The sequence below is a fragment of the Alexandromys fortis genome, unplaced genomic scaffold (assembly GCF_014885135.2).
Source record: "Alexandromys fortis isolate MF-2015 unplaced genomic scaffold, M_Fortis_MF-2015_v1.1 scaffold_55, whole genome shotgun sequence".
In the NCBI taxonomy this organism is placed as follows: domain Eukaryota; kingdom Metazoa; phylum Chordata; class Mammalia; order Rodentia; family Cricetidae; genus Alexandromys; species Alexandromys fortis.
Window position 1 is genome coordinate 9,952,409 of NW_026067936.1, and position 16,201 is coordinate 9,968,609.

The 16,201-nt window shown below is 46.5% G+C and overlaps 2 long non-coding RNA genes across 2 annotated transcripts in view; one reads left to right on the top strand and one right to left on the bottom strand.

Annotated features, from left to right (window-relative positions):
- The window catches only part of LOC126504458 (uncharacterized), a 20,358-nt gene extending 18,026 nt beyond the window's left edge, over window positions 1-2,332 (top strand). Inside the window, exon 9 of the long non-coding RNA XR_007592609.1 lies at window positions 2,130-2,332. This is a non-coding gene — a long non-coding RNA (uncharacterized lncRNA). The remainder of the gene's footprint in view (window positions 1-2,129) is intronic.
- The window catches only part of LOC126504459 (uncharacterized), a 15,831-nt gene extending 898 nt beyond the window's left edge, over window positions 1-14,933 (bottom strand). Inside the window, exons 1-3 of the long non-coding RNA XR_007592610.1 lie at window positions 14,775-14,933; window positions 1,822-1,928; window positions 777-996 (exon numbers count right to left, since the gene is read on the bottom strand). This is a non-coding gene — a long non-coding RNA (uncharacterized lncRNA). The remainder of the gene's footprint in view (window positions 1-776; window positions 997-1,821; window positions 1,929-14,774) is intronic.
- Window positions 14,934-16,201: the final 1,268 nt, after the last annotated feature.

Here is a 16,201-nt window from a genome sequence, read left to right on the forward strand (position 1 = left end):
CAGGCTGGCCTCCAACTCACAGAGGTCCGCCTGCCTCTCCTTCCCAAGTGCTGTGATCAAAGGTGTGTGTCACCAGGCCTGACTCTGCCCTTACATTTTACGACAGGGTTCCATTGTTAGGATGACTTCAGACTCATAGTCCGTCTATGTCTCCCAGATTATACATATATATATTATAGGCATGTGCCACAATTGCTAGCATGCGTAATATATTTCTTATCACATCATCTTGCAATTACTTGTTGGTAACTTTCTTCCCTGTGAGAACTTGAACTGCTTGAGGGAAAAGGTCTTTGCACATTTTTGTGTTCCTTAACTGTATAGCACCTGTCTTAGTTTGCTTCCTATTGCTGTGATAAAACATGACTAAACACAGCTAGAGGAGGAGAGGGTTTATTTCATCTCACAGTTAGTTATACTCCACCATGAAGGAAGTCAGGGCAGGAATTCAAATCAGGAACCTGAAGGGGGGAACTGAAGCAGATACCAGGGAAGACATGCTGCTCGCTGACTTACTCTGCTTGCTTCAATATACACCCCAGGACCCAACACAATTCCAGAGATGACCCCTGTGGCCTGGACCCACCCACTTCAATTGTTAGTTAAGAAAATGTTCTAGAGATTTGCCTACAGGCAAAATCTGATGGCAGTTCCTCTCCCAGATAACTCTAGCTCGTATCAAGTTGACAAAAATCAAAACAAAAAAACCCAAATAAACAAAAATCAGAGCAAAAGCAAGCAAGCAAAGAAACAAAAAAACCCAACCAGGACTGTACCTTCTTCCTTTCATTATTAGCTTACTTCTTTCCTCCAGATTTAACGTTTTCAGTTTTTAGTAGTAGACTGACTTCCAAAGAACTCTGTTTTCTTCTTTCTTCAACATTTGTTCTCACTGTGTAGCCCAGGCTGGCCTCAAACTTTCCATTTTCTTGCTTCAGCCCCTTTAGTGACAGGCATGCATTCCTTCTACTCTGTAGGTTTGGCAACCTACGACAACTTAGAGAAAGGGGTTAAGGTTATTATTCTAAATCTCACAATTCTACTCTTCTTACAGAAAAATACTGTCAGTATTTTGGTCTATTTCCCCACCTCCTTTGCAGTTTTTACAGTGTTGAGATCGCACTGTTTAAATTATTTCAAACTTTGTCCCCTTTCAAAGTTATATGAACAATTTCTCATCCCACTGAAGTCATTTATAAACAGTTAATTGCTCTACCACATTTTATTCTGTGAACACTCCCCTAAGGCTTGAACAAATTATTTCTAATTTTTTTTAAAAAAAAATAATTACAAGGAATGCTGATGTGAGATTCACATGCCTCTGTTTCTATATTTAAGGTTATATCCCTGGGGGTGCTGGAGAGATGGCTCAGTGCTTAAGAGAACTGACTGCTCTTCCAGAAGATGTGGGTTCAATTCTCACCACCCACATGTCAGCTCACAACTGTCTGTAACTCCAGTTCCAGGGGATCCGACTCCCTCATACAGACATGAATGCAGGCCAAACACCAGTGCATAGAACATAAAATTAGATAAATTATGTAAAATTTATATCCCTGAAGTGCCTTCCTGGAAGTAAGTTATTACATTAAAGAGTATAAATGATTTTAAGACTCGATACCACATTTTACTAGCCTATTTGGGGTCTTAAGGTCACCAGGCTTTCTCTTAAAGAATATCATACATAACTTAATCTTGGGAGACCCCAAAGTTCTCTAACACTTTTTTGAAAGCAAACACACGTCAAAACCTCTCTGGTGGTTTGAAAGAAAATGCCCCCCCCCCCCGAAAGGAGTGGCATTATTAGGAGGTGTGGCTTACTTGGAATAGATAGGTCCTTGTTGGAGGAAGTACGTCACTGTGGGGGCGGGCTTTGAGGCTCCCTATGTTCATTGTACCACCCAATGGGTCAGTTGATTTCCTGTTGCCTGCAAGATGTAGCACTGTAAGTTCCAACACCACATCTGCCTGCACGCTGCCATGCTCCGCCACCCAGTGATGATGATGGACTGAACCTGTGAAACTGTAAGTGAGCCCCTCAAAGGTTTACCTTAGAGTTGCCATGGTCATGGTGTCTCTTCATAGCAATAAAACCCTAACAAAGACAACTTCTTCCCACAAACCCACAGAACCTGTCTATCCACCGCCTCAATGTCCGCCTGTGTCCGTGCTTCTGAGAAGTACCCGCGATGCTTACTTCAACATCCCAGTGAAACATGGATACTGAGATTGCAGCTGCAGCAGAGGAAACGATCTTCATCAGAAGAAAGGGGAAAGAAACGGATGTGAAAAATATCCTAAACTGTTTGCCGGAGCCCCTTTCCAATTAATATTAAATTACAAACGCTATTATTCATTTTTTAATAATGATACTTAACAAATCCTAATGATTTGCTTAATAATAAATGTTTATTTAATTAAAGAAAAAAATCAATAACTCACCATTCAATTAAATGATTTATGTGATGATAAATATTAATGAATATAAAAAATAATAACAAAGATAATTTATGATCATTAAACTTATTATTAAATTACAAACACTCCTAAAATACAAAGGGCCAGCTACAACAGGGGCAAGCTATGAGACTTTGTGTGAAACCACAGAATCGCTGCACACCTCTTTCCCAACACAAGGATTTTCCTACAAGCCTGCAGGGGTCATTGCCTCCTAGAAGAAGAGCTTTGGGGTCACCTGTCAGCTTCCTCTTTGCTTTTGAAAGCCCATCCGAGGAATCTGTCATTCTTGGGGGAATTTCCTCTTTCCAAAAATATTGAATACTTCCAGGCCTGACTAAGTGAACAACTACTCTGATTTGGTTCTATTGGAAGCAGGATCTCCCACCAAGAGGCGATTAAGGCATGAGAAGTCTGTTTTTGGGAATTGATTGAGTCCCAAATTCATTGGGATTGATTGATTCCATAATTCATTGAACCCCCCTGCCCTAAAAATGGAACCTCTAAAGGGGTTACTATATTTTTCCATTTGGTGGCCTTTAACCAAAGATGAGACCAACAGTAAGAGTTGATCTGGTGGCCAGAGAACAGCCTAACGGAGTCTGGCTTGCAAATCACCTTCTCGGCCAATTAGGAGTGGGGAACTCAGGCATGGAGCAGAAGAAATGGGCTGGGAACGAAAGGCCAGTGAAAGGGGAGAATGCTCTTAAATTTTCCTGGAATACGTGTGAAGTCCCTGGAAGTCAAGCAACACCTCTTTTTGCTGCCTTTACAGTTTGATGCTTCTGTCACGGGCACTGGTAGATGGACCCTTAGGATGGAAACTGGATTGTCGTGAGGTGTGAGGTCTCTGATGCTTTCTTAGATCCAGTTGATTTTCGCTGGTGCATCGTCAAAGGAACCTTTGACCTGAGGCATCTGTCTTCAGAAGTGGAGGTTACAATAGTGAGGTTGAAATTCAGTGGTCGCACAGGCAATGGCCTCATCAAGAGAGCGAGCTTGCTGTGCCAAGGAGTTTGGCCTCTTCCCTTACTCCCCGCTTGTGCACGCTGATGCATTTGCCATGTTCTGACCCAGTAAAAAGCTCCTTTCCCAGGGGTGCTCTCTTCATCTTGGATTTCCCAGCCTCCCGAGCCCGAGGCCACATAAATTTCTGATCATTATAAATTAGTAATCTGTGAGAGCAGTACACACCAACACTAGGGCAGCCATGTTTAGCACACCAGGTTGTAATGTGGCTGATGTAACACAACCTCAGCCCATGCTGCCGCAGAAGCCCTCGGGCAACTTCTGAATAATCTATAGTGGGTTAGAGCTTCCCAAAATTTGGGGTAAGGTTTGTTTCTATACAACCTTCACAGCCCAGAATCTGAACTGAGCACCATGTTAAGAAAACAGAGGGGAGGGGACGTATTAGTTTAAAACCTGATCCATTTAGCAACAAGAGTAATAAGAAATGAATTCTCTTCTGTACATTTCCACAGCACAATCATTATAACATTTTCCCCCACATTTATGCTTGGAGTCTGTTTCTTTATTTTATTTCATTTTGAAATTTTTCACCTCTGGAATCCAAATGCCTCTGTTGAAGAGCACTAGCTAACACGTAGGGTCACTCCATGGCTCCCTGGCCAGCTCTGACTGGTCGGTTCCTTACTGAATGATGGTTAAAATGGCTAGCGATGTGTCAGGTGCTGTGGAGACTACAGAACACGTCCTAATACAACACACAACATTTTCAACCCTGGAGAGGTGAGTGTGCAGCTTGTGGTAGGACATTAAGGCTCACCTAGGTCTCTGAGTTCTTTGGCTCCTGTGTACCATCCCCCATGTTCCCTTTGGGCTGACAGCCACTCCCATCTCTTTTCTGCATGGCTAAGCTCTGGCATGCTAAGACAGGTCCTCCCCTGTTCCGCAAATCTTCCGGCCACACGTAGCCTCTATAACACACAGCCCTTCTCAGTCTCACTCCAGAGGGTCTGTGTTTGCGTGTCTTATCTCCCGTCAGAGGCGAAGTGCCTGGACAAGGGGGTGTGCAGAGTCCTTTGAACTCTTTTGTAGAACTTAGCAGATTGCTGGGTACACAACGGACAATCAATCATTCATTTGTTGCTGCAGACATGATTCATTTTCCCACATGATGAAACCGGGTGCCGCTGGTCTGGCTACTCGATGGGTGGTCTGGCCCACCAGAGGCAAGGCCACCTTGGAAAGAGCTTTGTGAAAATGCAGCCCTGCAGGCCGAGCCCTGGCCCCACGGAATCAGTCTGCACTTCCACACTTCTGCAGCCTCATGCATGATTCATGGCTTTAGGGTCGGGAGAGTGCTGTGCGTTCAGTGACATTCGTGGGCCAGCTAGTTCTTCATTCTTCTCCCTCCGCCCACTGTTCTTGCTTCCCCTGTACCTGCCTCGTCCTGCTTTCCCCAGCCTTCCTAGTGCATTGCTTTAACTATTTTCTGTCCGATCTCCTCAATCCTCTAGCGCTTCTGACCTCCGTTCCTGCCTCCGCGGTGTCAACAGTTCCCTCTTTGCTGCTATTCTCCTAGTCCCTGATGCTGTGCTTGCTGCAGACACACATCAGTGCCTCCCGTTCGGAGGGATTCCATGCATGTCTTGCTCATCACACTGCCATGGGACGGATATTCAGGAAGCAGTTGGAACTCAGCTGTCTGTCGGATGCGCTATAGTGCTGTTCGCCCTTTCTGTTGGTCAAGTCACACCACACGGAAGGAAGGAATTTATTAGCCAACAGCAGACAGGGAGTGGCAGTTTTTACAGGTCCTACCAGCTTGACAAAGGGCTGAGAGCTGCAGTGGTCCTCGCTACTTAAGCCTTTGATGCCAAGGAGGGTGTGTGCCTCACTCCAGAAACTCAAACACAGAAAACCACCCTTGGAAAATGAACGCCAGGGTTTGCATTACCCATAATTCCTCCACTTAGAAAGACTTCAAGGGGGTCTTTAAGCTGGGAATCTTGAAGGGGACTTTACAATGGCTTTACTTCACATCCTGATAAGCACACCTGTATTTTGAAACTTAGGGATAACTTATCTTCAGTGTGAGTTACCGCATTTTGTGGAGAAACCCTGAAAACAGCAGGTTTGAGAAAGAGATCTATTTCTGATCTTTTTTTCCCTCTTGCAGCAGGAACTGAACAGTTAACCGCTCCTGCTGGCTTTGGGGCTCACATTTTCTACAAGTTGATTTACAGCGATAATTTTCTTTGGCTATGTTAAAAAGCAATTTCTCATAAAGGAGAGGAGATCTGTTGGACAGTGCCTTCCTGGGTGTCAAAGGTCATCAATAATTAGGCCATTTGCTTTCTGTTCATTTTTCTAAATTCTCTGATTGCTGGCACAATAACTTTCCTTCTCCAATCAATTAATCTAACCGTTCACACCCATATTTTATTTTTAATGGTTGACTACTCATTTCATTAAAAATGTAAGCGCATTAGCGCCATGTAAAATGATACCAGTGGGATGGTGGTATTTAAATATTCATAACATAAAAATTAATAAATCTGAGTGCAGCGTCTGCATTTTAAAAAGTCAGGCTGCTGTCAGATGTAGTTGGTCTCAGAAGAGATTCACTAAATTAAAAAACTCCAAGCATCGCCCTCACATTAATTCTCCTTTAGAGCAAAACAATTCAACAGGAATGCTTTGAGAGCAGAGTCTCTACCCGGCAACTCACTGCTTCGCTTTGGCTCCATCAGCTAGCGCTTGCTTCCCATCCCCGCTGTCTTCCATGCTACCCCATCGACTGGACTCTCGCCATTAATCAGTCTGTCTAACATTAAAGGAGCTCAACGTTGGCCTTGTAGGGAATGCACTTCCATCTTGTTCACTCTCCCTCAAGCCTCCTTCCTTGCCCTCCTCCTGCCCAAAGAAATCTCGGATCCCTTGGGTGATCTCTTCCCAGTGGGCTTCTCCTAATGGGAGCAGGAGCCACGCCCTTCATAGGGCATAAGAGCTTGTTGACGTGTGTGTTCATGAGCATATAAAACTCAAGAGTCAGCAAGTGTGGCCAATGTGCAGGTTAGCGTCAACGAAAGCAGGGTATCTCTGTGTGTAAGTCACTCAAGGCTTGAGAATGCCAGCCAGAAGCAGGGACAGGGCTGGGGGGGATGGCTCGGTTTGCACTCAGATCGCTGCTCTAGCACAAGGGCCCGACTGTGGATCTCCAGATCCAATAGAGAGCTGGATGTTTGTATATGCGTGCAATCCTGCAGTTCTACAGTGAAACAGGCTGGAGAGACAGGAGAATCCCAGGAAGCTCCCTGGCCCATTAGTCTGGTGCATGCAGTGATGAACAAGAGACTGTCTCAAACAAGGTGGAAGGTGGAGATTGACACACAAGACTGTACTGTGACTTTGACCTCTACGTGTGTGTGCATGCATGCGCACACGTGCACACACGTGCACACACATGAAGGGGAAGGGAGGTAGGAAAGGAGGGAAGACAGAGTGCAGTATGGGGATAGGCCAGGCCTACCAGCTCCTCAAGGTCCCCAGCCACCTGGCACAGGATAACTAATTTCTCACGTCCTGTCGCCAGACCCTAATGTTAGCAAAGCTTATCTGGATTAGACAGAAAAAGGTTCTGCTGCAGATATGAATAGGCCACCTGGAAGAACGGGACGCGGGGTGACATTGTGCGTCCACCAACAGCGGCACCTCCCACTTGGAAGGATGATTTATTAGGAATGAAGCCATTGAGACAAACACGCGATTTGGAGCCAGGAATCAGAAGTTGTAACCCTTTGCTCTCAAACATCCCCTTTCTGAAATGGCGTTTGTTCAAGAGTGCACTGTCATAGGAGTAAGTAAGAACTGGGCTGGCCTGTAGGTGACAGAGAAGCAACACCCCTCCCCTCCACCCAACAGGGATCCAGAGAGCATCCCTTCATCTAAGCCCCCCCCCCCCGCTGTGCTTCATAGGTTTTGCCCACCCGTTCCTGTGGCTACAGCGCCGATGATACTATGCACTGAAACTTGCTAGCCCTAAAGGTTTGTGATGAACAGAGCAGAGCAAGAATCAGCTTTTACTTAGTGATGGCAAGGCAAAGAAAGTTCAACAATTTCCTGGTGCCAAAGGCCTCACCAAGGGTTGGCTTTGAAGGCTGAAGCCCAGGGTTAAGGGGGAAAGGGGGCAAAGACACATCAGCACAAAACAAAACAAAAAAGAATCCCCGGGTTTGTTTGTAGCTGGAGTCAAGCCCACATGCTTCTGTGCTCAGTTCTCAAAGGATTCCTGTCATCTCTTATGAATTAAATTATTCTCCTGGGCCGAGTAAGAGATGAAAACACTCAAAACCATATACTGTATTTATTTGATTTTGCTGAAAACATAAAATTCAGTTGTTCTGTTATAAATGCAGCACATGTGGACTCCATATATTCCGGAGGGAGACAGATGGTGTATAGTCTACCTGCACAGACACGCACGGGCTAGGCATGCAGAATATATACAAACACAGAATTTTTCGAGGTCGTGTATGTACTCTATAGCTAAGAGGCCCTGGTGTAATACGTTCCAGAACATCGCAGAGTGTGGTCCACGAACCATCTACTGCAGAACCTTTAGGGGTGTCTGTTAAAATTCAGAATGGGGGGAGGCACCCAGACCTCCTCTACCAGCCTTCCATACACTTCCAAGACTGACTGTGGTTCGGTCTTGCATTTGGGGTGACAGGGGCCTCTCTGAGCAATGAGTGTCACTCTGTGGCTTTGAGGACCCAAGTATGGGTGTGACTGCATTGCACAGGCATGTGTAAACACATTTTGGAATATCCGTGGTTTCAGTGTCATGAAGATGTAGCTCTAACTACAGCTAAGCAAGTATCTTGATTTCTTTTCTATCGCTATGATAAAACACGGTGACCAAGGCAACGTACAGAAGCAAGGGTTTACTTTGGATTTATGGTTCATGGTGGAAGAAAAGAGTAGTGGGGGCAGGAGGTTAGAGTAGCAGCAGAGAGAGCACACGGGAAACGACGAGGATCCTTTGAAACCTCAAAGCCCACCTCCAGGGACAAACTTCCTCCAGCAAGGCCACGCCTCCTGGTCATCCTCAAACAGCTACCAACTGGGGACCACGTATTCAAATGCCTGAGACTGATGAAGTCGTCTCATTCAATGACATCGCTTGGCTTCATTTGTGACATCTAAAAAGTTAGCTCTTCCCACTGGACTTGTAGTGCTTACGTTTAGCCATGGGGGGCGCCATACCGTCATCCCTGTAATAATCTAGCTTGCTGCTTCTCCCTGCTGCCGATTCAATTCCAGCCTCTTCGCCGTTTTTTTCTGGTTGTACCACTGACATAAGTAAATGGTCTCCAGAATCCAGTAGCTAAACTGGCGAGAGTGAGCGCTAACGAGACTAATAACTGCCCAGCCTTCTCCCTTTGCCCGGAGTAAGCGGTAACACGATGATGCTTGTGGGATATGGCAGAGTCTCTTTATCATTTCAGAGATTCGGGCTTCTTAGAGGGGTGAATTATGGCACCTGTTTAGTCGCATTAAAATCATAATTTAAATGGCTCCAGTACTAATTAAATAACATACCAGAGAAGACAGACAGAATCTGAAGGGACATTTCGGATGTTAAATACCACGGGGCTCAAACCGAGGGCCTTGGCTGCAACACTTTGATTTGTGGGCTTCACTGTTGGCTATACACTGTAAAGTGCTAAAAGGTCAGGACCAAAAATTTGCGCCTGTCATCCTCTGAAGAATTACCTGGATTATCTGTGTAATGTTAGCACATGAAAACAGTCGGTGGCCCCTGGGTTCCGACCTTGAAGCCCAGCTTTGTGGGATTTTGAGGGACGTTCTCTTAGAGAGTGGAGTTTTCCTGGGCATAGGCATCTTCTGTACTGTGCTTTAGGGAAGGAGCGGTTGTCAAAAATCCCTGGCTGCTACGGGAGGGCGCTTGTAGATTCTATGGCATTATAAATTGTTACAAACTATTCTCACGTGAGAAGTTATCGTGGCTCATCAGTAGGATTAATGAGCTGGAGATGGGGGTTACTTGTGGGCTGGAGGACTGAGAGAAAGCTACCTCACCAGGGGCGCTGAGGCCTGTTCTCTAGGCCTGCCTTGGAAGGTGCGAGAAGAATTTCATGTGGCTGCAAACTTGCCTTGTGCTCCGCAGAGATGGCAGGTGTGGAAAAAGAGCTAACCAACTACAAAAGAAACGAAGAGACCCCAAAGCTCCCAGCACAGTAACGCTGACTGGACACTTTCCGTATGCCTATTACTGCGAGCTATCAACATGTCCACGTCCATCTAGACAAATGCCTTCTGACTGGAAGCTCCAGGAGACCGCCCCCCACCGCCATTCTACAGATAAGGAGATTGGATTAGGGAACAAAATTACTATAGGTCAAGGCTATACTGTCTGATTCCAGAGGGTGGGTCCGTTCTTACCCTTGTTCCCCATTACAGATGATATTTCTCTGCCCAGTGGTTTTATTCTTGTTACTACTGCCCATTGGTGGCTTAAGTGAAGGGTTGCCTGCAGGAGCCTTATAAATGACAGCCTAAGACTCACGCTCAGGGCCGGGCGGTGGTGGCGCATGCCTTTAATCCCAGCACTCAGGAGGCAGAGGCAGGCGGATCTCTGTGAGTTCGAGACCAGCCTGGTCTACAGAGCTAGTTCCAGGATAGGCTCCAAAGCCACAGAAAAACCCTGTCTCGAAAAACCAAAAAACAAAAAAAAAAAAAAAAAAAAAAAAAAAAAAAAAAAAAAGACTCACGCTCAGGTCTCTCTGATACAAAAGTCTGCCCTTCAACACATAATGGCAGCCATGGTGGAAAAGGTGGCTGTCTTAGTAGTTAGGGCTACTCTTGTGAAGAGACACCATGACCACGGCAACTGTCACAAAGAACACTACACTACAAAAGAAAGTGGGGTGGGGGGAGCTCACTTACAGTTTCAGAGGTTCAGTCCATTATCACTATGAAGGGGACATGGGGCTTGCAGACAGATGTGGTGTTGGAGCCGAGAGCGCTGCATCTTGCAGGCAACAGGAAGTCAACTGTGACACTGAGCCAAGCTTAAACAAAAGAAACTTCAAAGCCCACCCCCAGAGGGACACACTTCCTCCCACAAGGCCACAGCTTCTAACAGTGCCACTCCCTCTGAGGGCTATTCTCTCTCAAACCACCACAGCAAATTCTTTTGGAGTGTAGCATCCAGGTCAACAACAAGCTTACGACTTGTGTGGTCAGACGGTTATGAGGTCTTGGCACATGCCAACTCAGGAAACTCTGGCTACACATTTGAAACTAGAACTCTCATGTATGAAACAGCATATGAATTCAGACAAGGCATAATTCAGTAACGACCACATGACTCCGGGGATCATGGGTGGTGACGAAGGGCAGAAGAAATTCATGTGAGCCGTAGTGGCTGGGGAAGATTTCCTGGAGGGCAACGTTTTGAGATCTATCGAAAATGCCGGCAGTATTTGGAGAAGGCAAGGTCTAGGTTGACCTTGAACTCATGGCAATCCTTCTGCCTCAGCTTCCCACATCCTGGTATTAGAGTCATGAGCCACCACACGTGGCTCTAAAATTTGTTAAATGTTTACACGTTTTCCTATCCAGTATCTTCAAGTCTTGTCAATACACCAGACATGATGGGGTCAGAGGGAGTTAGATACATTTTCTAGTGACTTACAGTTCATTTGATGAAAATGAACGTGTAAAAACTGATGGTTGATTAATACTAATCAACACTTAATTCACTACAACACACTTAATAGTTGTGTTTTGTCCCAGATACTTCAAATTTATTGTGGAATCTCAGACATCAGTTTGAGGTGCCGTGATCTGGCACAGTTTTCTTAAGGAGCGGGAAGAGCCTTGCAATATGCCTTGGAGGCTGTAACATTAGTACATGACGATGACATGGGGAAAGCTTGGTGTTCACTGATGTGGTCAATGGGACAATCAGGGACCCTGGTGACATTAGCAGTTTCTTCCCTTTTGGGGGGTGTCAAACTGGGTCCCTCAAAAGCCATCCAAAAAAAAAAAAACCCTGAGATTGAAATTGCTTTATAAAACATAGCAAAGCATAGTAAATTCCCTTAGTAAATCAAGACAAGAGAAGTGAGACGGGGAGGGGGAGATGTGTGTACTGGCCAGTTCTATATCAACTTGACACAAGTTAGAGTCATCTAAAAGGAGAAAACCTCAACTGAGAAAATGCTTTCATAAGAAATGGCTGTAGGACTGATGATCCTGAGTTCTTTTTTAAAAAACTGCCGCCCACTGCGCCCCCATGTCTGCGCTCTGTGCGCTAGAACCCGGTTCACGAGCTTCGGGTAAAGGGCTGGAGGTTGAGAATATAGACAGATGCAGAGACAGACAGACACACAGACCTTTTTATACTGGTACCAAAGCCCCAAGAATGCCCCCCTTTATTGTGTTCAGGGGCAGATTATATAGAGATAGCCACGCCCCAGCCAAACCCACCAGAAACCACTCTCCTGCCATCAGGAACTCCTGAAGGTCTCGTGCTCAGAGCAGCTGTAGGCACTCAGATCAGGGGAAAACAAGTTGTTTACAAGAAATTCAGGATCTGGGGTCTCACTGCTCCCAACAAAAATGATTTATTTTTATTTTGTGCACGTTGGTGTTTTGCCTGCATGCGTGTCTATGTGAAGCTGTCCAACCCTCTGCAACTGGAGTTACACAGTTGTGAGCTGCCATGTGTGTGCTAGGAATTGAACCTGGGTCCTCTGAAAGAGCAACCAGTGCTCTTAACCGCTGAGCCTTCTCTCCAACCCCCAGTCCTGGGTTCTATAAGAAAGCAAGCTGATGATGAGCAAGCCAGTAAGCACCATCCGCCCCTCCATGGCCTCTGCATCAGCTCTTGTCTACAGGTTCCTGCCCTATTTGAACTCCTGTCCCGACTTCCTTCAATAGTAGACTACCACGTGAAAGTATACACCAAGTAAACCCTCTCTTCCCCAGCTTGCTTTTGGTCATGGGGTTTCATCACAGCAATAGCCTGACTAGGACGATATGGCTGACTGTAAAAGCATAGGATTGCCGGTTACAGAACTAAAGACATCATGGGGTTTGCATCTTTGGCACCCATCACTCATGGTCAGTGGCTGTTGTATGTCTCCCCTTTAGTTCCAGGAGCCCCAGCTAAAGTGGATCCTTTACTAAAGGGAAGTCTCTACTCTCCTAACAATGTGGCTGAACATTCCAATTGGATGTTTCAGGTCAAATGTGCCAGAACCATCCCTGAGCGCCGCTCGGCACGGAAGGGTTTGTAAGCTGGCTTCCCTGAATCACCTGAGGGCAGCTGCTCCGTACACTCTGTGAGCATTAGCACCCAGCACACCCCAGGACCAGAGCATCTGGAAGCCCTTTGTTGCATTTTTCACCCCGCGTGTTCTACAGTTCTTGGCAACTCTCATTGCCAGGAGCCAAGGAAACGCAGGCCAGGTGTTCTTTGGAGGATCTCTTGGGCCTCAACATCAGAAGGAGTACAGCAGCCCCCAGCGTCAGGAGACACAATGTAAACAGGGCAAATGCCGTCACAGGACGGGGAGTGGGGTGGGGGCGCAAAGTTGGAGATATACTTGGCCTTGACATCCTGTCTTTAACAGGGTTCCAGCCTCTCCTTGCACGAGAAACAGACAAGACTGTGGCACCCACCGGGGAGATATTCGCAAATTCCAGGCTGTGATTATCTCGCCTGACACCGACCTGGTTTAGGAGCCAATCTTGTTTCCTAGGTGCTGGCTGAATTGCATGCCAGGAGATACTTGGGTTCTGTGAGCAGCTGCCCTGTGCTCCCCGGCAGATCTAGCACCGAGGCTTAAGGTAACCTGCTTGCGGGACTTGAATAGAAATGAGGACAGGTACCCCACAGAAAGGGCGCGGCTGGAGAGCTCGGGATCTTCCGCCGAGGGTAAGGCTCCATGAAGTCTGTGTTTGCCTGGGCAATGGGAAATCCACACCCTTATTATCAGAGAGGGGGACATAACCCACGGCAGCTACAGCGATACATTGTACCCCTCAGTGGGAAGAAGCCCAGAGCCCCGACAGGTCACGTGATTCGACCTAGACTAGATTGCAGGATGATTTGGACAGAGAAAGGTAAATGGTTTCTCCGAATACTGAAGCTGTTTGGCATTTAGGGGGCTTATATACAACACCAACTCCCACTACTTGAGTTCAAAATACAAGAGAAGATGCAGCAGCCAACAGCTGGAAATCAACATGTCAGTTTTATTACTACTCTGCAGCCTACTATGTCACCCCTAAATATCAGCACAGTTCTAGACAAAGCCAGAGCTTGCCAATCGTCCTCTACAATGTCATGTCCCTTTTCAGGGCTGGGGCAGTAGGAAGGATCCACTCGGCCTGAAGGCCGACCTACAGCAAGAAGAAACCGATGAGTGCTGAGCCAATCCATCCTGATGCCCCTCTCTGTGGTGTACCCAGACCAGTGACTCCCTCCAGAAACGAGAGCGAGGACAGAGAAGGCTGGTAGAGACAGGAGAATCTTGGATGGGCCTCCCTCCTCTCAAAATACAAACGCAGGGGAAAATGCATGAAATCCTCAGAGGGCTGGGATACCGGCCAGTGGGGGACACTTCCGTATTGTAGGAATAGAAGGATGTAAGGGCCAGTTTATGTTTAAACCACATGGTGCTGATACGGATATCGAATACGGGTCAGTGAAAATGTGACTGATTCAGGCTGGGGGAGGGAGGCTATGACCCAGCACAAAATGGTTGACATGAGATGCCCAGGGAACCCCCAAAGTAAAGAGTGATGTAACCTGTTGTGTAATTATTCCTGACAAAGTGCAATTTTTCAGTGATTCTGCATAACTACGGCCTTGAGGTCAGAGGCCCGATCCTTAACCTTCACCAGCTTGCCTGTATGAGTCGGTAGGTCTATGTGCCTAGCTCCGTGCGGCCTGTATGTGGGCTGAGGCTACCCAGTGTGTGGCTGTGTATGCCAGGGTAACTGCCTCTCACATGTTCAAGGCCCCAGGCTCAATCCCTCAGAATCATCAAGAAGGGGCTAGACTAGACCAAACCTATCTTTTCTGAGTTATTCCCTTTCCGTCTAAAGGTACACTTGGATCTTCTCTTGGGCTATAAAATATGTTCTTTCAGGATGTATAGGAACAAGAAAGCAGCTAAGTTCTGTAGGTTAGGATCCAGATGCCACCTCTGTCACAGGACTCATTCTTCCAGACTCGGAGATGAGACTTGAGAAACAAAACCAGAAGAAACCTGCCTATGCAGGTCAAGAGGGCACCCCCAAGTTCTCACCTCATGTCCCAGGCTTCTGAGTGATTCACCTCAATTTCAGGTGGGGACAGAGCTTTCCTAGGGCATGCTCAGTCCCTCTCAGAACAGGCTCAGTCATCTGCCATGGTTCAGTGCTTGGCCCCCATCTGCTTTTGCATGCTGCAAACCTGCGGAGCTAGATTATGACTGCTCCCATTGCTTCCGATCCTGAAAGAGATAGCAAGGGCCAGACCTCTAGTTAGATGATGTCACACAATCTCCAACTCCCCTGCAAGAGCTGTTTGCCAACTGCTTTCACGTGCTGGCTTCCACTTTCTACTAAGCCTGCTGAATCCTGAATTTGTTAAAAAAAAAAAAAAAAAAAAACAGTAATCTCCACTGGCTGGGTGGTTTTCATCAGGGTTCTATTTTATTAACTGTTAAGCTTAGCCACTGGCTTGCTTATTCTTTCAAAATGTCCATGCATTGAAAATAGTTCTGAAATAAGTAGGTTCTGCCACTGTGCAAAAGAAGGCATTCAGGGTCTTCTTGCTTAGCCCCCGCCGTGGGATCAGCCTGAGACTGGATTCAGCCAATGAGGCCAGGTTGACATGAAGATGCTGGTTGAGGCTGCATCTGGAAGCCAGGTAGAGACCATTGGAGGGACAGGTCCAGTTAGCTAAGCAAGGAAAGCTTCCAAACAGGGCCCTGAGCCAGGATGCAGGATCCTCTGACACAGCTGTGTGGTGCGCTTACCCAGGATGGATGCTGGTGACTGATCGCCAGCCCTCTGTTTCCCTTCAAGGTCCTGGCACACTGTCAAGGTCTTGAAAAAACAATCTTGACTATAATGATCTTTATGCAGAAGTCCTTGCAAGTATTGAAGACATTAATTACTTCTGCCAAGTATTTCTAGGTACATAAAATGACAGTAAAGTAGGAAATGAGACAAAGCATCAAGACTACAGATGGGATGGGAGTAGAGATTGCCTGCATCCAAGTTATAGAGAGTTCATTGGGTGCAATTGTACTTAATCTTATGTCCCAGCTGTCATCTGAGATGCTGGGATGGCTCAAACAGAGAGAGAGAGAGAGAGAGAGAGAGAGAGAGAGAGAGAGAGAGAGAGAATTCTTGCAGAGCCCCACCCAGGTCTAGGAAGCTGCAACTCTCTCCTGGGTGACAGTGGGTGGGGTCTGTCTTCTTTCGTGTGGCTCTGGAATGTTCCCAGACATTAGACATTAGAAGAGAATGTGACACTAGGGAAGGGAACTGCCTGTCAGTTCAGTTTACCCCAGGTCTGAGCACTAACCAGAGGCAAAGAAAAAAAAAAAAAAAAAAAAAAATTAAACACGTGTGGAAATTCTATCTCTAAATTGCACCCTCGCCACTGTTTTCATTTCTTTCTCTTTGCCCCTTAATATAATTGAAAGATCCCAGCGTGAGCCAGAAAATGAGCCCGTGTTTCTCG